We start from the raw sequence: 17,525 nt of genomic DNA, 5'->3' as shown, positions 1-17,525 counted from the left end.
TCAAACTGAACAACTTATCAAAACAAAATTATACCATGCACCAAACATGCTCTTTCAAAAATTAAGAGACCACTGTAAAATTTTCAGTTTGTCTGATTTTTCTATTTATAGGTATATTTTTGAGTGAAATATAAATTGCTTTTTTGTTCAATAAACTACTCACATCATGTAGCTTGTCTTTGTCTCACAACATGTCTCATTTTGTATTTATTTTCAGAAAATTAGAAATGATCAAAATAACAAAAAAATGCAGTGCTTGCAGACATCAAATAATGCTAAGAAAACAAGTTCATAATCATTCAGGAAGAGTTCAAAAATCAATTTTTTTGTGAAATAACCACGATTTTTAATCACAGCTTTCATGCGTCTTGGCATAATTTCCACGAGTCTTACATACTGCTTTTGGGTGACCTTATGCCACTCCTGGTACAAAAATTTAAGCAGTTCTTCTTTGTTTGATGGCCTGTGACTTTCCATCTTCCTCTTGATTACATTCCATAGGTTTTCAATGGAGTTCAGGTCTGGAGATTGAGCTGGCTATGACATGGATTTGATGTGGTGGTCCTTCATCCACACATTGATTGACCTAGCTGTGTGGCATGGTGCATTGTCCTGCTGGAAAAATCAGTCCTCAGAGTTGGGGAACATTGCCTGAGCAGAAGGAATCAACTGTTTTTCTAGGATAACTTTGTATGCAGCTTGATTCATACATCCTTCACAAAGATTAACCTGCCCAATTCCAGCCTTGCTGAAGAATCCCCAGATCATCACCGATCCTCCACCAAATTTCACAGTGGGTGCAAGACACTGTGGCTTGTACGCCTACCCAGGTCTCCGACTAGCCATTAGACAACCAGGTGTTGGGCAAAGCTGAAAATTAGACTCATCAGAGAAGATTACCTTACTCCAGTCCTCTATGGTCCAATCCTTATGGTCATTGGCAAACTTCAGCTTGGCTCTCCTTTGTTTCTCATTAATGAAAGGCTTTTTTCAAGCTTTACATGACTTGAGCCTTGCCTCTAGGTGCTTGTTATGAACTGTTCTTGCCGTGCACTTAACCCAAGATGCCATTTGCCATTCCTTTTGTAGGTATCTTTATGTTACCCTGAGGTTGCTGAGTGACATTTGAATAAGATGACGATCATCCTGGTCAGTGAAGAGTCGTTTTCGCCCTTTGCTGTTCTGTAGCTTTGTTGTCCCCAATGTCTGCTGCTTGACTTTGTTGTAATGGACTGCCATCTTAGAAATTTTAAGGATGGAGGCAACATGATGCTCACTGCATCCCTCTGCTAGTAAAGCCAGAATTGAGCCCTTCTTTTCCTCACTCAGAACTTTTCTTTTCAACTCTTTTGGCATGGTTAAAAGTTAATTTTTCATTCCTATTACTTTTGGGATATTACTAGCACTTGTTTTGCCATCTAGCTTGTCCTATTGCAAGAGGATTGGGATCACCACAGCAGGATTTTTTATAATTTCCTTCGTTAAGTAAGATTTGATTCAGGTGATCACCTAATAAGAAGCACCTTAAGTAGAATGAGGTGTACTCTGGTTGGAATTCAACTGACACTGGAATGGAATGTCTGTCAGACATGTATAGAAGCTGATTTTTATAAAACTGTGCCTTGGTCTCTTAATTGTTGCCAGAGCTGTAAATGCCAATTAAAAAACGACAATATTAGAGTTTTAAAAAAACAGAAGTATCGATTTTGTCATTGAATCCTGCTGAACTTTGCGCTCGAGTGCGCAGAATCTACCTGGCTTCTTGTTAGGGATGGAGGAACGCACTAAATAATAAATAATAATAAGTGCGTTTGCCGCCCTGGGTCCACTGTGCAGAAGGTGTTACGCTGCTGTTATGTAATGGCAGATGGACTATATGGCGGTATAACGCACGCGGGTTGAACGTCACCCGGAGTGCGCTGGTGGTCTCTGTTACTTCACAGAGACGCCGAGGCATTAAATACAAAGACCGAGCCTGTTGACTTCACAGGACTCAGCGGAATGCACGCAGCGACAGACGCTGCCGCTATATGACAATGCCCGGTAGCTGGCACACTGTCGGATGCTAGTACCATGGAAGATGAGCACTGTGACCTGTAGCTTTCCACTGACTGGCACACTGACTCTAACACTAGTTACCTATCCACACACATAATATTAAAGGGAGGGGAATCTTAATGAGTCATTTGTAAGTCCATGCATCCGTCATCCTTCACACAGGTAGCAACTAGAGTCTATACTAGCACATGGCCGAGTGGCCATGCAAATCTTTTATAGCCAGGACCTTCCAGAAGCTTCCAGATCCCTGAGATGGAACAATCAGATCTGGAGACGGACCTGTGCATGTGAATCCCGATCTCCAATGGGAGATCGTCTCGTGAGCATGCTCAGTGGAGCGACGGAAGGACTTAGCCTCTGGAGTGGCTTGCTGCTGAGCAGCCTGCATTGCTATTGCTGGCCCAGAGGTGGCAGCAACAGCCAGACCCACAGAGCAGGTCTGAACAGAGCGTCGGGAACGACGGGGCTGCTGAGCAAGCTCCTCTGCGGTCGATGGAGAATGGGAGACCGCTGAATGCAAGGATCTGGATTCCTGCTGTGCCAATGCAGGAACCCGATGCCTAACACTTCTTTTCTGAGTAACATCTTGTGGAGATCCACTCCTTTACAGGTAAACTAACATTGGTAAACCACAATGCTTCTGGGTTGCACTCTTGTTTTCCCTTATATGTTTGATTGACCTAGCGACTCTTTTGCTGGATAATATCGAATCAAAATGTTCTCTGAACCGTATAAATAGGGGATGGATGCTTTTCCCAATATAATGGAAATATCAAGGGCAAAATAAAACATATACAACGAAATGTGTGCTGCACGAGATAAAATCCCGTACCTCGTGCATTATTCCTCTTTTGTTCATGTACTTTGTGGTCAAATGAAATGATCAAAAAGAACAATGACTGCAATTAAAATTACAAGTTTCTGGACTCTGCTACAATCTGGTTCTGCATGAATATATCTTTTAAGTTTTTTGTCCACCTATTAGTTACTAACGAACCCCTGGCTACTATTTCAGAGATATCCTCCTCTTTTTCTAAAATATGCCAATTCTTATTGATTGCTGTTCTAATGTGCCTATCCATAGAGCAAAATTTGAAATTGAAATTAAATCTCTTACGTTTTTTATTTTTCTCTAATTGAGTGTCCTTGCTTATTGAAGGCGTAGTCTGTGTTAGAGGTAAATGACTTACAGGGGACAAATCAGGATTGGGCAATTGCCATTTCCAGGGCCATGCCCAAAATCTTCTTAGGGTAACCTCTCATCGACAATCTACTGTACAAATCTAAGAATTGTGCTTTAAAATGTTCCAGGTCATTATTAATCCTTTTTAGCCTCAGAAACTGGCTGTAGGGTACAGATTTTTTCACGTGCAAGGGGTGATCACTTTCAAAGTGTAATATTGAGTTTGTAGAAGTGAGCTTCCAAAAACTTTTGTCTTAATGAATCCTTCACTTATTCTCAACTTTACATCTAAAAACTCCAACTCAGTACTCCCAAACATGGAGGTGAAACTTCTATTCATGGAGTTTGACGAATTCAGGTAATCCACAAAATTCCAGAATGTGTCCTGTGACCCGTCCCACACCATGAATATATCATCGACAAATCTAAGGTATAACCTACTGTGCTTAAGAAAGGAGTTCCTTGCAGAATAGACATGTCTCTCTTCAAAAACCGCTAGAGCTTAGCAAATATACATGCAATGGGTGTACCCATTGCAGTACCCACCCATTGCATGTGCCAAGTATCCAAAAATTTGAAAGCATTGTGCAACAAAATAAAACCAAAATCGATATGTCTGTTTTATTTCTAACTGTAATATTGTTGCTTTTTAATTGACATTTATATGTTTGATGTATGGTATAATTTTGTTTTGACAACTTGCTCACTTAGATATGTAAAGGTGGTACGAGGTCACCATTCACTTGGCTGATGTAGGAGAATGGGAGTTCTTCACCACATCAATGGGAGAATAGACGGAGCCATGTACCATAAAATCCTGATTGACAATCTCCTTCCCTCCGCCATTACATTAAAAATGGGTCATGGCTGGGTCATCCAGCAAGACAATGACCCAAAACATACAGACAAGGCAACAAAGGAGTGGCTGAAAATGAAGCATATTAAGGTCACGAAGTGGCCTAGCTAGTCTCCAGACCTTAATCTCATAGAAAACTTATGGAGAGAGTTGAAGCTCCGAGTTGCCAAGTGACAACCTAAAAATCTTAATGACTTAGAGATGATCTGCAAAGAGGAGTGGACCAAAATTCCTCCTGACATGTGCACAAACCTCATCATCAACTACAAATAACGTCTGACTGCTGTGCTTGCCAACAAGGGTTTGCCACCAAGTATTAAGTCTTGTTTGCCAGAGGGATCAAATACTTATTTCTCACTGCAAAATGCAATTTTATATAATTTATACAATGTGATTTTTTGGATTTTATTTTTTATATTTTATCTATCAATGTTAAAATTAACCTACCCTTAAAATTATAGACTGTTCATGTCATTGTCTGTGGGCAAACTTACAAAATCAGCAAGAGATCAAATACTTATTTCCCCCACTGCATATATACTGCTTAAAAAGATAAAGGGAACGCTTAAACAGCAAAATGTAACTCCAAGTCAGTCATACTTCTGTGAAATCAACACTGATTGTGATTCAGTTTCTTCTGCTATTGTACCAATGGAATAAACAACAGGTAGAAATGATAGGAAGGTCACTTACATCCATGTGTCTGCTCAGTAAGAGTGTCTAATGTTCCCTTTATTTTTTTGAGCAGTATATTTATAACCACAGGAAAGCCTGCCGAATGAGATATTTATAATTATTTTGTAAGAAAGTTTATGCATAATACTGGTATTTTACTAGTATTTATGTAAAAACAAAGACATAAGACAAAGTGATACTTAATGGGGTTGTGCACTATAAGACATTTGCTCTGTTTGAATATTGAAGGACACAATCGATCAGCAGACAAATCCACTCTTTTACCCATTTATTAAAATGAACTAAAAAATAAAAGTAATCCTCACCTGCCTGCCGATAATCCATAATGATGCGGTCCCACGATAATCCCCGACTCTGCTCCATCCAGATGCAGTATTGAGCACGAGCAGCTGGAACACACTGAAAGTAGCATGTGAATCTGGTTGCTTCGACTAGAGTTGTCATCACAAAAGTTATCGCATTTCACAGGCAATGAACTGCAGTAACCTTACTGAGGTCACCTAAGTTCACAGTTACCAGTTATCATGAGTTCAGCGCGAGTGTCGGACTAATGAGCGACGCCTCTCCATTACTAGCTCCTGTGCTTTATATCAGTGAACATAAAACAACTGAAATTAAACCCAAAACCATGACCCCGGTAGCTAACGCACCACCCAGCTTACTGCTTTTGTTCAGCTGGTTATTAAAAATAGTGGGGACCCCACATAATTTTTTTGGACTCCCACTTTTAATAACCAGTAAAGGCTATGCAAGCAGCTTTGAGCTGATTTTAATGAATTAGGAACATCCATGGATTTGGATCTTTCCCAGAACAATAACACCAGCTCACAACTGTCTTATATTCTTACCAATGTGATTTAAGTTTGCGTGAGTTTCAGTGAATGGATAGATATTTACACATGACATTTATAAGAATAGTCTATTTTGACTGTGTTTTTGGACTGTGTGTTGTCAAACCTCACATAATTCTATTGTTTCTATCCAAATTAATTAACTTAATGTTTACTGACTAATTTAAGAGATTTAAGTCATTTACCTAGCCACATTTGTTTGCAAGGCAATTGTCCTGTTCTTACCACCATTTTGCTTCCTTTTGCAGCCCCCTAGCCCTTAAAATGACCATTTTACAGCACCAAAATTCGATCCTCATTGACTTGTATTGGGCTCTCAGTTAAGTTCAGACCTGAACCAAACTATAAACTATATATTCATCTAACCTTCCAAACCTGAACATTTGCTAACATCTACCAAACTCATCACAAATCTCTACCGTAATTTTTGACATAAAAGCATTTATAAAGAGATTTTAAGAGAAAAAAATGTTTGTGGTACTAAATGAAGTGTGCCAAATTCTTTTCTAATATGGTAGCACATTGCATTAAAAAAACTGGTTAAAACTTATGTCAAAATTCATAGATATCACATGCTTACCTGTCTCCACTACTTCAATGATTGTCTTTTTCAGGTGTCACTGCTACATTTTTAGTATCCAAGTCGAGACACTAGATGTACAAGTGCCCCCCATTAAAGAAGTCATGACCCGGAGTGAAGAGGCCGAAGAGGATATGTGCCACCGGGAATGGGTAAATGGGAAAAGAAGAGATACATGGAGTACAGGATAACTCCCTCTAGAGTCAGCAGGACAGAGGAGTGACAAGGTGATTTTTTCCTTTTTTACATCTTACAATTATTAAGTCCTGAGGTCTGCAGAGACCTAAGAACATAATAAGAAACATTACATTTACATTATATAACTTTGCTCTGTTTCTGTGTTTTAAATGTCCCTGTAAAATCCATGTGATTTGTTGATTTTGAATTTAAGCACACCCACTTATCTCTAATAGTCCAATAATAATACAAAACAATTACCAAAACATCATCTTAGAGTTGGAAGGGACCTCCTGGGCCATCTGGTCCAACCTCCTGCTCAAAGTAGGATTCACTAAATCATCCCAGACAGATGTCTGTCCAGCCTTTGCTTGAAGACTTCTATTGAAGGAGAACTCACCACCTCTTGTGGGAGCCTGTTCCACTCTTTGATCACCCTAAATATCAAAAAGTTTTTTCGAATATCTAATCTGTGTCTCCTCCCATTCAGTTTCATCCCATTGCTTCTAGTCTTTTCTTGTGCAAATGAGAATAAAGTTGATCCTTCTACAATGTGACAGCCCTTGAGATATTTGTAGACAGCTATCTCAAAAGTTTAATGTTGTTAGAAACGTTTGTCAATTAAAGTAAGTTCATGCATTGACGTTCATTTTCCAGAAATATCTGTGACTATTTAATTAATCTGAATCAACCTCACCTGGATAAAACCCTTTTACGAAGCCAGTTTTCACCTTCCTGATTTTTCAAATCTGTCAAGTTTTTGCATCAACTCTAATTCCAAAAAGTTGGGACATTGTTTAAACTGTGAAGAAAACAAGAATGCAATGATTTTGATCTTCTTAGAGCCATATTTTAATCACTAAAGACCATAGAATATGGATCAGAAATTTAAAATATTTCATTTGAAAAATAAAATTTATGCTGGCAACACATCTTAATAAAATAGGCATATGGCCATGTCTACCATTGTGCAGCACCTCCTCCTCTTTTGGCAACAGTCTGTCAATGTGTAAGAAGTGAGAAGGCCAATTGTCCAATTCTTGTCTGATATAGGACTCTAGCTATTCAACAGTCAAGATTTTTCATTTTGTAATGCGCCAAAAATTTTTAATAGTGAAAGTTTTGAACTGCTGGCCGACAGTTTATCATTCAAATTCTTCTACAAACCTATGGATGTGGTTTGGCATTGTCTTGTTTAAATATGCAAAGCCTTCCCTGAAATAGATGTTGTTTGGATTGTAATGCAATGTATGTTGTTCTAAAAGCTCTATAAATTGCTCAACATTATAAAGATGTGTTAGCTAACTCCCATCCCATAGGTACTAGTGTAACCTCATGCCATCAGAGATACAGTAAAGAATTTCAAATTTTGATACATCTGACCTCAGAAAAGTTTTCCATTTTTCTTTAGCCAGTTGAAAATGAGTTTTATTCCTGAGAAGACAGCTTCATATCTGTATTGTGTTGATATATGACCTGTTCTTTGCATGATATATCTTTAACTTGTATTTGTGGATTGCACAGCCAACTGTGTTTTCTGGAGTTATACTTGAGCTGGACAATTAATTTGCATGACCAAATCATGCCCGTAGGGGCCCGTAGATCATGGTCATTTAATATTGATTGTCAGCCTTGTCCCTTTTGAACACGGATTTCTCCACATTCTCTGAATCTTTTGATGATATTATGTACTGCAGATGATGGGATATTCAAAGTCTTTGCATTTTACACTGAGGACATTTTTCTGAAATTGTTCCACAATTTTTAGATGCAGTTGTACACGAATTGGTGAACTTCTGACTATTTCAGCTTCTGAGAGACTCAACCCCTCAAATATACTGTTTTATACTTCGTCATGTGGCTTAGTTGATAAATGATCCTCCAGCAGTTTCTCATTAGTAGCACATACTTTCCTGTTAGTTTTTTTAACCCTGTACCAACATTTTGAGATGTGTTGCTACCATCAATTTCAAAATATTCAGTTGAGAAGACAAAAAGTAACTCACACACATATAGGTCATCACCTGGAGATGATGTGGGATTTATACAGTTAGGTCCATATATATTTGGACAGAGACAACATTTTTCTAATTTTGGTTCTAGACATTACCACAATGAATTTTAAACAAAACAATTCAGATGCAGTTGAAGTTCAGACTTTCAGCTTTCATTTCAGGATATCCACATTAAAATTGGATGAATGGTTTAGGAGTTTCAGCTCCTTAACATGTGTCACCCTGTTTTTAAAGGGAACAAAAGTAATTGGACAATTGACTCCAAGGCTATTTCATGGACAGGTGTGGGCAATCCCTTCGTTATGTCATTCTCAATTAAGCAGATAAAAGGCCTGGAGTTGATTTGAGGTGTGGTGCTTGCATTTGGAAGGTTTTGCTGTGAAGGAAACAAGTGGTCAAAGGAGCTCTCCATGCAGCTGAAACAAGCCATCCTTAAGCTGCAAAAACAGAAAAAACCATCCGAGAAATTGCTACAACATTAGGAGTGGCAAAATCTACAGTTTGGCACATCCTGAGAAAGAAAGAAAGCACTGGTGAACTCATCAATGCAAAAAGACCTGGGCGCCCACGGAAGACAACAGTGGTGGATGATCGCAGAATAATCTCCATGGTGACGAGTAGAGATGAGCGACTTTGCCTTTTTTCGGGTTGAGTCGGGTTTCATGAAACCCGACTTTCACAAAAGTCGGGTCAAACGAAATCGGCCGACTATAGGGAAAAGTTGGAGGCCGACTGAAACACGAAAGCCAATGCAAGTCAATGGGGAAGCAAAGTCGGGAGGGAGTGGAGGACAGTAAACACACCTACAGTGCCCATTTCAATGCCAAAAACATCAATTCTTATAACTGAAGCTTGCCAACCTTAATTTACTTCCTAATAATAGTTATGCATTGAAAACTGGGGGTTATTTGGCTAAAGTTGTGGGGGGGGTGGGCTGGCTCCAGATTTTCTTGTGCCTTGGGCCAAAGAGTGTCAGCGTGCCCCTTTAACACATACCACAACTCATGATGCTCCGATACGCCACAGAAATATAAGTATAGTAGAATGACACAAACTTCACTGCTTACATGACATGACTGATCTATTTTAAATTGTACAATAGCTGAAAAACAGGACAGTATATTACTCCATATAGTGTTATGGCCACCACATTGTGCGCCATGCAGAATAATGAGCCCCATATATTTCTCCATACCAAATAATTAGTCACATATAATGTTCCATACAGTATCTGATGAGCTCCACATAATGCTCCATATATAATGGGCCCCATTTGTAATGCTCCAGTGTATAATGTGCCCCTTAGATGCTGCTCCAGTGTCTGATCTGCCCCATTTACAATGCTCCAGTACATAATGGGCCTCATGGATGATGCTCCAGTGTATCATGGGCCCTAGTAATGCTCCATATATAATGGGCCCCATTTGTAATGCTCCAGTGTATAATGTGCCCCTTAGATGCTGCTCCAGTGTCTGATCTGCTCCATTTACATTGCTCCAGTACATGATGGGCCTCAAGGATGATGCTCCAGTGTATCGTGGGCCCTAGTAATGCTCCATATATAATGGGCCCCATTTGTAATGCTCCAGTGTATAATGTGCCCCTTAGATGCTGCTCCAGTGTCTGATCTGCCCCATTTACATTGCTCCAGTACATCATAGGCCTCATGGATGATGCTCCAGTGTATGATGGGCTCCAATAATGCTCCATATATAATGGTCCCCATTTGTAATGCTTCAGTGCATAATGTGCCCCTTAGATGCTGCTCCAGTGTCTGTTCTGTCCCATTTACAGTGCTCCAGTACATGATGGGCCTCATGGATGATGCTCCAGTGTATGATGGACTCTAATAATGCTCCATATACAATGGGCCCCATTTGTAATGCTCCAGTGTATAATGTGCCCCTTAGATGCTGCTCCAGTGTCTGATCTGCCCCATTTACATTCCTCCAGTACATGATGGGTCTCATGGATTCATGGATGATGCTCCAGTGTCTGATGGGCTCCAATAATGCTCCATATATAATGGGCCCCATTTGTAATGCTCCAGTGTATAATGTGACCCTTTGATGCTGCTCCAGTGTGTGATCTGCCCCATTTACATTGCTCCAGTACATGACAAGCCCTATTTTTAATTAACCCAGGCATGGTATGTGAAAAGAGCTCCATGGAGTAATCTGAGGTGTGTGCTTCCACATCCTTCACTTTTGGTGTGGGTGAAGGACACAAGGAAAGGAGTTGCTCCTGACCAAAAGCCTGCAGTTACGACTCAGTGCTTGCATTTTTAACAACTTCAGAATAGGAGGCAATAGAGCTGGAGGCTGTTTCCGCAATGTAAGCCACAAACAGTTCCTGATACTCCGGCTATAAAAGCAGTCTACCTACTCCCAGAAAAGGGAGCCTTACAGGCCTTCCAGAGCTACACCATGACGCTGGCTCAACACCTCCTGCCTTAGCTGCTATTGTGTTTTTGGCACTACCAGCAGATGCACTACCACCACCATCAGTACCAGGTGGCCCTCGACGCCCACATCTGTGTCCTCTTCCACCATACTTCCTCATGTTTTTGAAAATGGACCCAAAATACCAGCAGATATATGGTACTGTATCAGAAGCGTACAGCTCTATACAGTCTAGGGATAACAGTAAATCTCCGTATATATTTCATGAGGCATACACAGACGCTCACAGACTCAGTATGGATTAAGCAATAAAATAACAAATTGAAAAAGGGTACAATGTCACCAGATAAAAGGTATATATAGTATAGTGTAAACATTCTAATTCTCCATATACATTTCAGGAGGCAGACACAAACTCTCTCAGGCCCAGTATGGATTACATAAGAATATGAAAAGCTGTAAATGGGTTATGTAACACAAGCGTACAGCTGTATACAGTGTTGGGGTAATCTTAAAGTTCCAAATATATTGCCGGAGTAACAGACAGATGTTTACAGGCTCATTATGGATTACACCAGAATCTAAATAGCTAAAAAGGTTACTGTATCAGAAGCGTTCTGCTGTATACAGTGATGGCCAAATTGAAACTATCGGTATATATTTCCGTAGTCACCCTCAGACGCTCACTCATTTTTGTTTTGACCATAATAAAAAATGTTGTAAAAATGGTCCTGGATAACAAGATAGCAAGTATATATTTTTTAGGGTACAATTGAAATCTCCGTATAAATAGTCCCGTAGTCACTCTCAGACGCTTACACAGTATGGATTTGCCCGTAATGCTAAATGTCAAACAAAGGTACAGTATAATAAGATACAATCTGTATCGAGTATAGTGTAAAAATTTGTTTCTCTGATTCACCGAATATATAGAAGGCATAACCCACACACGCTCACTCACTATGGATGATGTAGGGAAGGTGAACTGACAGACAAATCAGCCTGTAGTGAGAAGCAGAGGTGTAGCGCAGTGTAGGTGTGAAACTGCTAAGATAAAGAGAAAGGGTGCAGTGTTTTAGCTTGCCCATTGGAGGGCAGTGGAGAGTGTAGGAGTTGGACTGAATAACTGCCATTCATCAGAGAAACTGTTAGGTGATGGTGGGCGGAGTTACCAGAACTGGAAGTATAAAAGGCTGAGGGAAGGTTCTGGAAGAGCCAGTCAGCGAAGGGAACAGAGTAAAGAGGAAGATCTGCTGAGAAAATAGAGACAGTGGAAAGGCTCCAGAGAGGACTGACAGTTGAGGCGGTCACGGGGGGGTGGGCCAGAGGACGGTAGCCGCAGACGAGATGGCCTGGGGCTATCATACGGCGGTGTGGTCAGACTGATGCAGCGCTGTGGTGGTTGGGCCTAGGCCAGCCACAGTGGAAGAGCCACAGAGGACACCACGATAATAGTCACAAAGGAAGTGAAGGTACCAGGGCCTGTGTACAGAGAAATGTGAATCGGCTGTGGTGAATTGCTGTTGTTGACAGAAGGATGGGCACTAAAAACGGACCTGTTCAATACAAACTCTGTCTCAGTCTTGTGTTTGTCTGCGGCAAGAAGAGGGTCCCCCCACAGTTGGTTATCCTACAGATGATGCCTTAATACAAATTTTTGAAACAAGGTACAGTATCAGCGCATACCAGGTGTGTCCAGTCTAGGGCAAAATTTCCGTCTATACTTCCGAAGTCAGACACAGACTCTCAAAGGCTCACTATGTATTACACCAGAATTAAAAAAGTAGAAAAAGGGAAAAGCATTCATAGCGTACACCAGTATACAGTGTTGTGGTACTTTTAAATCTTCGTTTATATTTCAGTCTCAGTAAGCCAGTCCAGAATCACCGCTACTGGAAACTACATGGATACAAGTATAGACGCAAAGTCGAGTGTAAGCAGAAATTTTGGAATTACTCATCGCGGGGAAACCTCCCGGTATATGTTGCAGAGGCGATGCAGACCCTCAATTACTGTGTCTGTGGAGAAAGCGAAAGAGGTTCTTTGTTTAGAAAGGATTGCGTTATCGCAGTAGCGTGGATCACATCACTGTTACTCGTCTCCATCAAATTGTGATTACAGGGAGAGATGTACCCATGGTCCTCACTGCCTATCATGATGTGTCTGGCCATTTTGGAGTGCAAAACACAGAAGCCACAGGCCGTAGGCGATTCTATTGCATTGGCATGAGAGAAGACATTGAAAAATGGTGGCAGGAATGTCACACGTCTGTGACTATCACAACTGTGAAAGGTGATCATAAACCACCACTGCATCCGCTTGTAAGTTGACGTCCATTTCAAATGGTAGCCATTGATCATCTGAAGGTAGAGGCCAGCAGGACAGGCCATAGCTACATCTTAACCATCATTGATCAATACACCAAATTTCAAGTGGCCGTTCCTGTGAAGGATTTAACTGCCCAGACTTAACAGCGGTGGAGCAGGGAGAGGTATGAATTGCAACTTGCAAGTGCTGTTGCCATGACCAAGCAGGGGGGCACAATCGTGGTCGACGGTACTGGCACAGGGCCCCTCATAGTACGCTGGTGTGTCTGACGGCGAGTGGGCCCTCCCACCCTCTGAGACACTGTATTGTACTATGAGGGGCCCTGTGCCATTGCCGGCTGCCATCAGTGGGCCCATCCACCTTTTCAGAGCAACGGCACTTGCCGGGTGTGCCAGGTCTTGACCCCAGCTGTTGGGGGAGGGGTGGGCAGCCCAGTTAGGGAGGTTTAAAAATTGGCATATGTAGATTTGTTGGCTGGACATTCAGCTGCTGCAAAGGGCGTAATTGGGCAAGTCCGAGGAAGAGGAGGTGTACTTAATGGTGGTGGTGGTCTTACAGTGGGGGTAGCGATGGAGCGTTGTTGGCTACCTTCAGTCGGAGCAGGTGCACATGTGCATCCTCAGGTTTTGTAGTGCGTCCACGCTTGCAACTGCATGTTGATTAAATGTCTAAACATGCAACTGGTATTCAAATTTCTGAGTTGTTTACCTCAGCTAAAGGTCCTTCCGCACTTCTTACAGGTAACCTTTGCCTCATCAGTAGGATTTTGGACAAAGAAGTGCCACACTGCACTCTTCCTACTATGGTAAACATTTTCTGGTCTTGCACGCTGTGCTAAGTTGACCGTCTGGTCAAGCTGTCCTGCAACTCTTTTAGTTTTTGTTCCACGTTTTAGGACAGCTATGGGCCTGCTAGATAACCGCTGCTTCGATGTCAATGCCTGCTGCGGATCCTTCTCCTTATCTGAACTATTGCCAGCGCCACCCTCCTCCTCCAATGGATGCCAATCCGGGTTCAGAAAGGGGTCATCCATCACCTCCTCTTCAAAGTCATTTGTACCTTCCTCTTTACCTTCCTTTGTGTCACCGTGTAAGGTGGTATGGTATGCGGGAAGGGGCACCTAGGTTTCATCAGGGTCAGATTCTGGCTTAATAGACTGCGAGGGCAATGTAGAGCTGTGGGTCAATATACCAGCAGAATCATCTAGCAGTTGCTGTGCATCAATGCAGACCATGTAAGATTCATCTTGGACTGGGGAATTCAGGATTTGACTGGATAACCCAGGCATGGTATGTGAAAAGAGCTCCATAGAGTAGAGTTGAGCGACATTTGGTTTTTTAGGGTCGAGTTTCGTTTCGTGAAACCCGACTTTTCCAAAAGTCGGGTCGAGCAAGATCGGCCGATTATAGGGAAAAGTCGGGGTCATCCCGAAACACGAAACCCAATGTAAGTCAATGGGGAATAAAAGTCGGCAGTGAGAGGAGGACAGGAAACACACCTACAGTGCCCATTTGAATGCCAAAAGCATGAATTCTTATTACTTAAGCTTGTCAACCTTAATTTACTTCATAATACTAGTTACGCACTGAAAAAAGGGGGTTATTTGGCTAAAGTTGTGGGGGGGTAGGGCTGGCTCCAGATTTTCATGTGCCCTGGGCGAAAGAGCGCCCCTTTAACACATACCACAACTCATGATGCTCCGATACGGCAGAGAAATAGCGGTATAGTACAATGAAAAATACTTCACTTTTTACATCTCATGACGAGGCCCATCTATTTCTCCATACAGAATCATTGGTCCCATATAATGTTTGAAACAGTATATGATGAGCTCCACATAATGCTACAGTATATGTTGGTCCCCATGGATGAAGCTCCACTGTCTTATGGGCCCAAATAATGCTACAAACATAATGGGCCCCATTTCTAATGCTCTAGTGTATAATGGGCCCTGTAAATGCTGCTCCAGTGTCTGATGTCCACCTTTGGAATGTTCCAGTGTATGGTGGGCCCCATCTATCATTCTCCAGAGTATAGTGCTCCCCAAAAATTGCTGTCCCAACATTGAAAACAATCAAATAAGTCTCCTCGCTAGGGAATCCCTGTACTAGTCTGGACTCCTCGTCGTCCCCATCTTCCATCTCACTGCACAGTATTTCAACCTTGCAAGTGCTGTTATCCTGAGCAAGCAGGGGGGGCCCACTCGTTGGCGACGGCACTGGCACAGGGCCCCTGATAGTACGGTGGTGTATCTGATGGCGGGTGGGCCGAACCTGCACTTTCATCTGCAGCTTCCTCTTTGTCACCGTGTAAGATGGAACTGTATATGGGAAGGGTAACCTGTGTTTCATCAGGGTCAGATTCAGGCTGGGTAGCGTGCGAGGGGAATGTAGTGGTCTGGGTCAATGTACCAGCAGATTCATCGAGCAGTGGCTGGGCATCAGTGCACTTGTGTTGCCCCCAGGAGTACGGTCGCCACAGTGGCATTACCTTCCTCCTAGGGAGTGTGATGTCATGCTTGGGAGCAATGAAGAATCTCTCTAGCAGGTTAACTGATTGGGTGGCGTTATTCCCACGAGTCATGACCCTCCAAACAGCGTTCATGAAGGCAAAGTGTTTGTTTAACGTGGGCAGTATGGTTGCAAAGCTGAACCTTAAAGGAATGTCCAGAAGGGCACCACCAGGAGTGGAGCCTACGGTTAAATTCGACTCCACCTGGGAAACCTCAACCATGCCAGCTACAGAAAAGATGCACACATTGCAAGCTTAATTCCGTTAACGAACGAGACTCCGTCATGCCCCGCGGTCCGAGTCCGGCTTACTTGAGGGACACGTGAGGCTCTGGCACATGAGATTGGCCAATAACTGGTGTGTCATGCCCTTACATGTCCGTGGCTGCATGTGCGCTACACTGAAAAGGCCAGCGTTTGTCGCTTACAGGTGCAGATAACCCGCTGAACAACGTTAATGATGGGGATCTGTGATTACAATTATTACCCGCGAACGATGATTTCCCAGTAAGTGCAGGTCAACCGCAGTTCCGGAATTAGGCCTAACCGTCATTCCTGAAAAAATGAAAAACTTACGTGTGCAAACCACAGGTGCTGTAGCTTGCTTAACAGCTCGCCAGCCGTTCTCATGCCCAGTATGGATTACACGTGATTGCACAAAGGTGAGAAAGGGTACCGTATCCCCGGATAACATGTATGGATAGCGTACACATTCAAAATATATGTCTATACATCAGGAGGCAGGCACAGACGGTGCTAGGCCCAGTATGGATTGCACGTGATTGCACAAAGGTTAGAAAGGGTACCGTATCCCCGGATAACATGTATGGATAGCGTACACATTCAAAATATATGTCTATACATCAGGAGGCAGGCACAGACGGTGCTAGACCCAGTATGGATTGCACGTGATTGCACAAAGGTTAGAAAGGGTACCGTATCCCCAGATAACATGTATGGATAGCGTACACATTCAAAATATATGTCTATACATCAGGAGGCAGGCTCAGACGGTGTTAGGCCCAGTACGGATTGCACGTGATTGCACAAAGGTTAGAAAGGGTACCGTATCCCCGGATAACATGTATGGATAGCGTACACATTCAAAATATATGTCTATACATCAGGAGGCAGGCTCAGACGGTGTTAGGCATAGTATGGATTGCACGTGATTGCACAAAGGTTAGAAAGGGTACCGTATCCCCGGATAACATGTATGGATAGCGTACACATTCAAAATATATGTCTATACATCAGGAGGCAGGCACAGACGGTGCTAGGCCCAGTATGGATTGCACGTGATTGCACAAAGGTTAGAAAGGGTACCGTATCCCCGGATAACATGTATGGATAGCGTACACATTCAAAATATATGTCTATACATCAGGAGGCAGGCACAGACGGTGCTAGGCCCAGTATGGATTGCACGTGATTGCACAAAGGTTAGAAAGGGTACCGTATCCCCGGATAACATGTATGGATAGCGTACACATTCAAAATATATGTCTATACATCAGGAGGCAGGCACAGACGGTGCTAGGCCCAGTATGGATTGCACGTGATTGCACAAAGGTTAGAAAGGGTACCGTATCCCCGGATAACATGTATGGATAGCGTACACATTCAAAATATATGTCTATACATCAGGAGGCAGGCTCAGACGGTGTTAGGCATAGTATGGATTGCACGTGATGCACAAAGGTTAGAAAGGGTACCGTATCCCCGGATAACATGTATGGATAGCGTACACATTCAAAATATATGTCTATACATCAGGAGGCAGGCTCAGATGGTGTCAGGCACAGTATGGATTTGACGGCCCAGACTACACAGCGGAGGAGCAGGGAGAGGTAAAGATTTAAAGATTGC

At 42.4% G+C, this 17,525-nt stretch overlaps 1 long non-coding RNA gene across 1 annotated transcript in view; it reads left to right on the top strand.

Moving 5' to 3' along the window:
• Positions 1 to 17,525, top strand: part of LOC141096313 (uncharacterized) — a 96,615-nt gene that overhangs the window by 52,427 nt on the left and 26,663 nt on the right. Inside the window, exon 2 of the long non-coding RNA XR_012233647.1 lies at positions 6,259 to 6,451. This is a non-coding gene — a long non-coding RNA (uncharacterized lncRNA). The remainder of the gene's footprint in view (positions 1 to 6,258; positions 6,452 to 17,525) is intronic.

Source organism: Dendrobates tinctorius, unplaced genomic scaffold (genome assembly GCF_039654945.1).
Source record: "Dendrobates tinctorius isolate UK_male_01 unplaced genomic scaffold, ASM3965494v1 ptg000073l, whole genome shotgun sequence".
NCBI lineage: Eukaryota > Metazoa > Chordata > Amphibia > Anura > Dendrobatidae > Dendrobates > Dendrobates tinctorius.
Note: the sequence above shows the minus strand (reverse complement) of the source record. Positions and strands in the feature narration are given on the sequence as shown.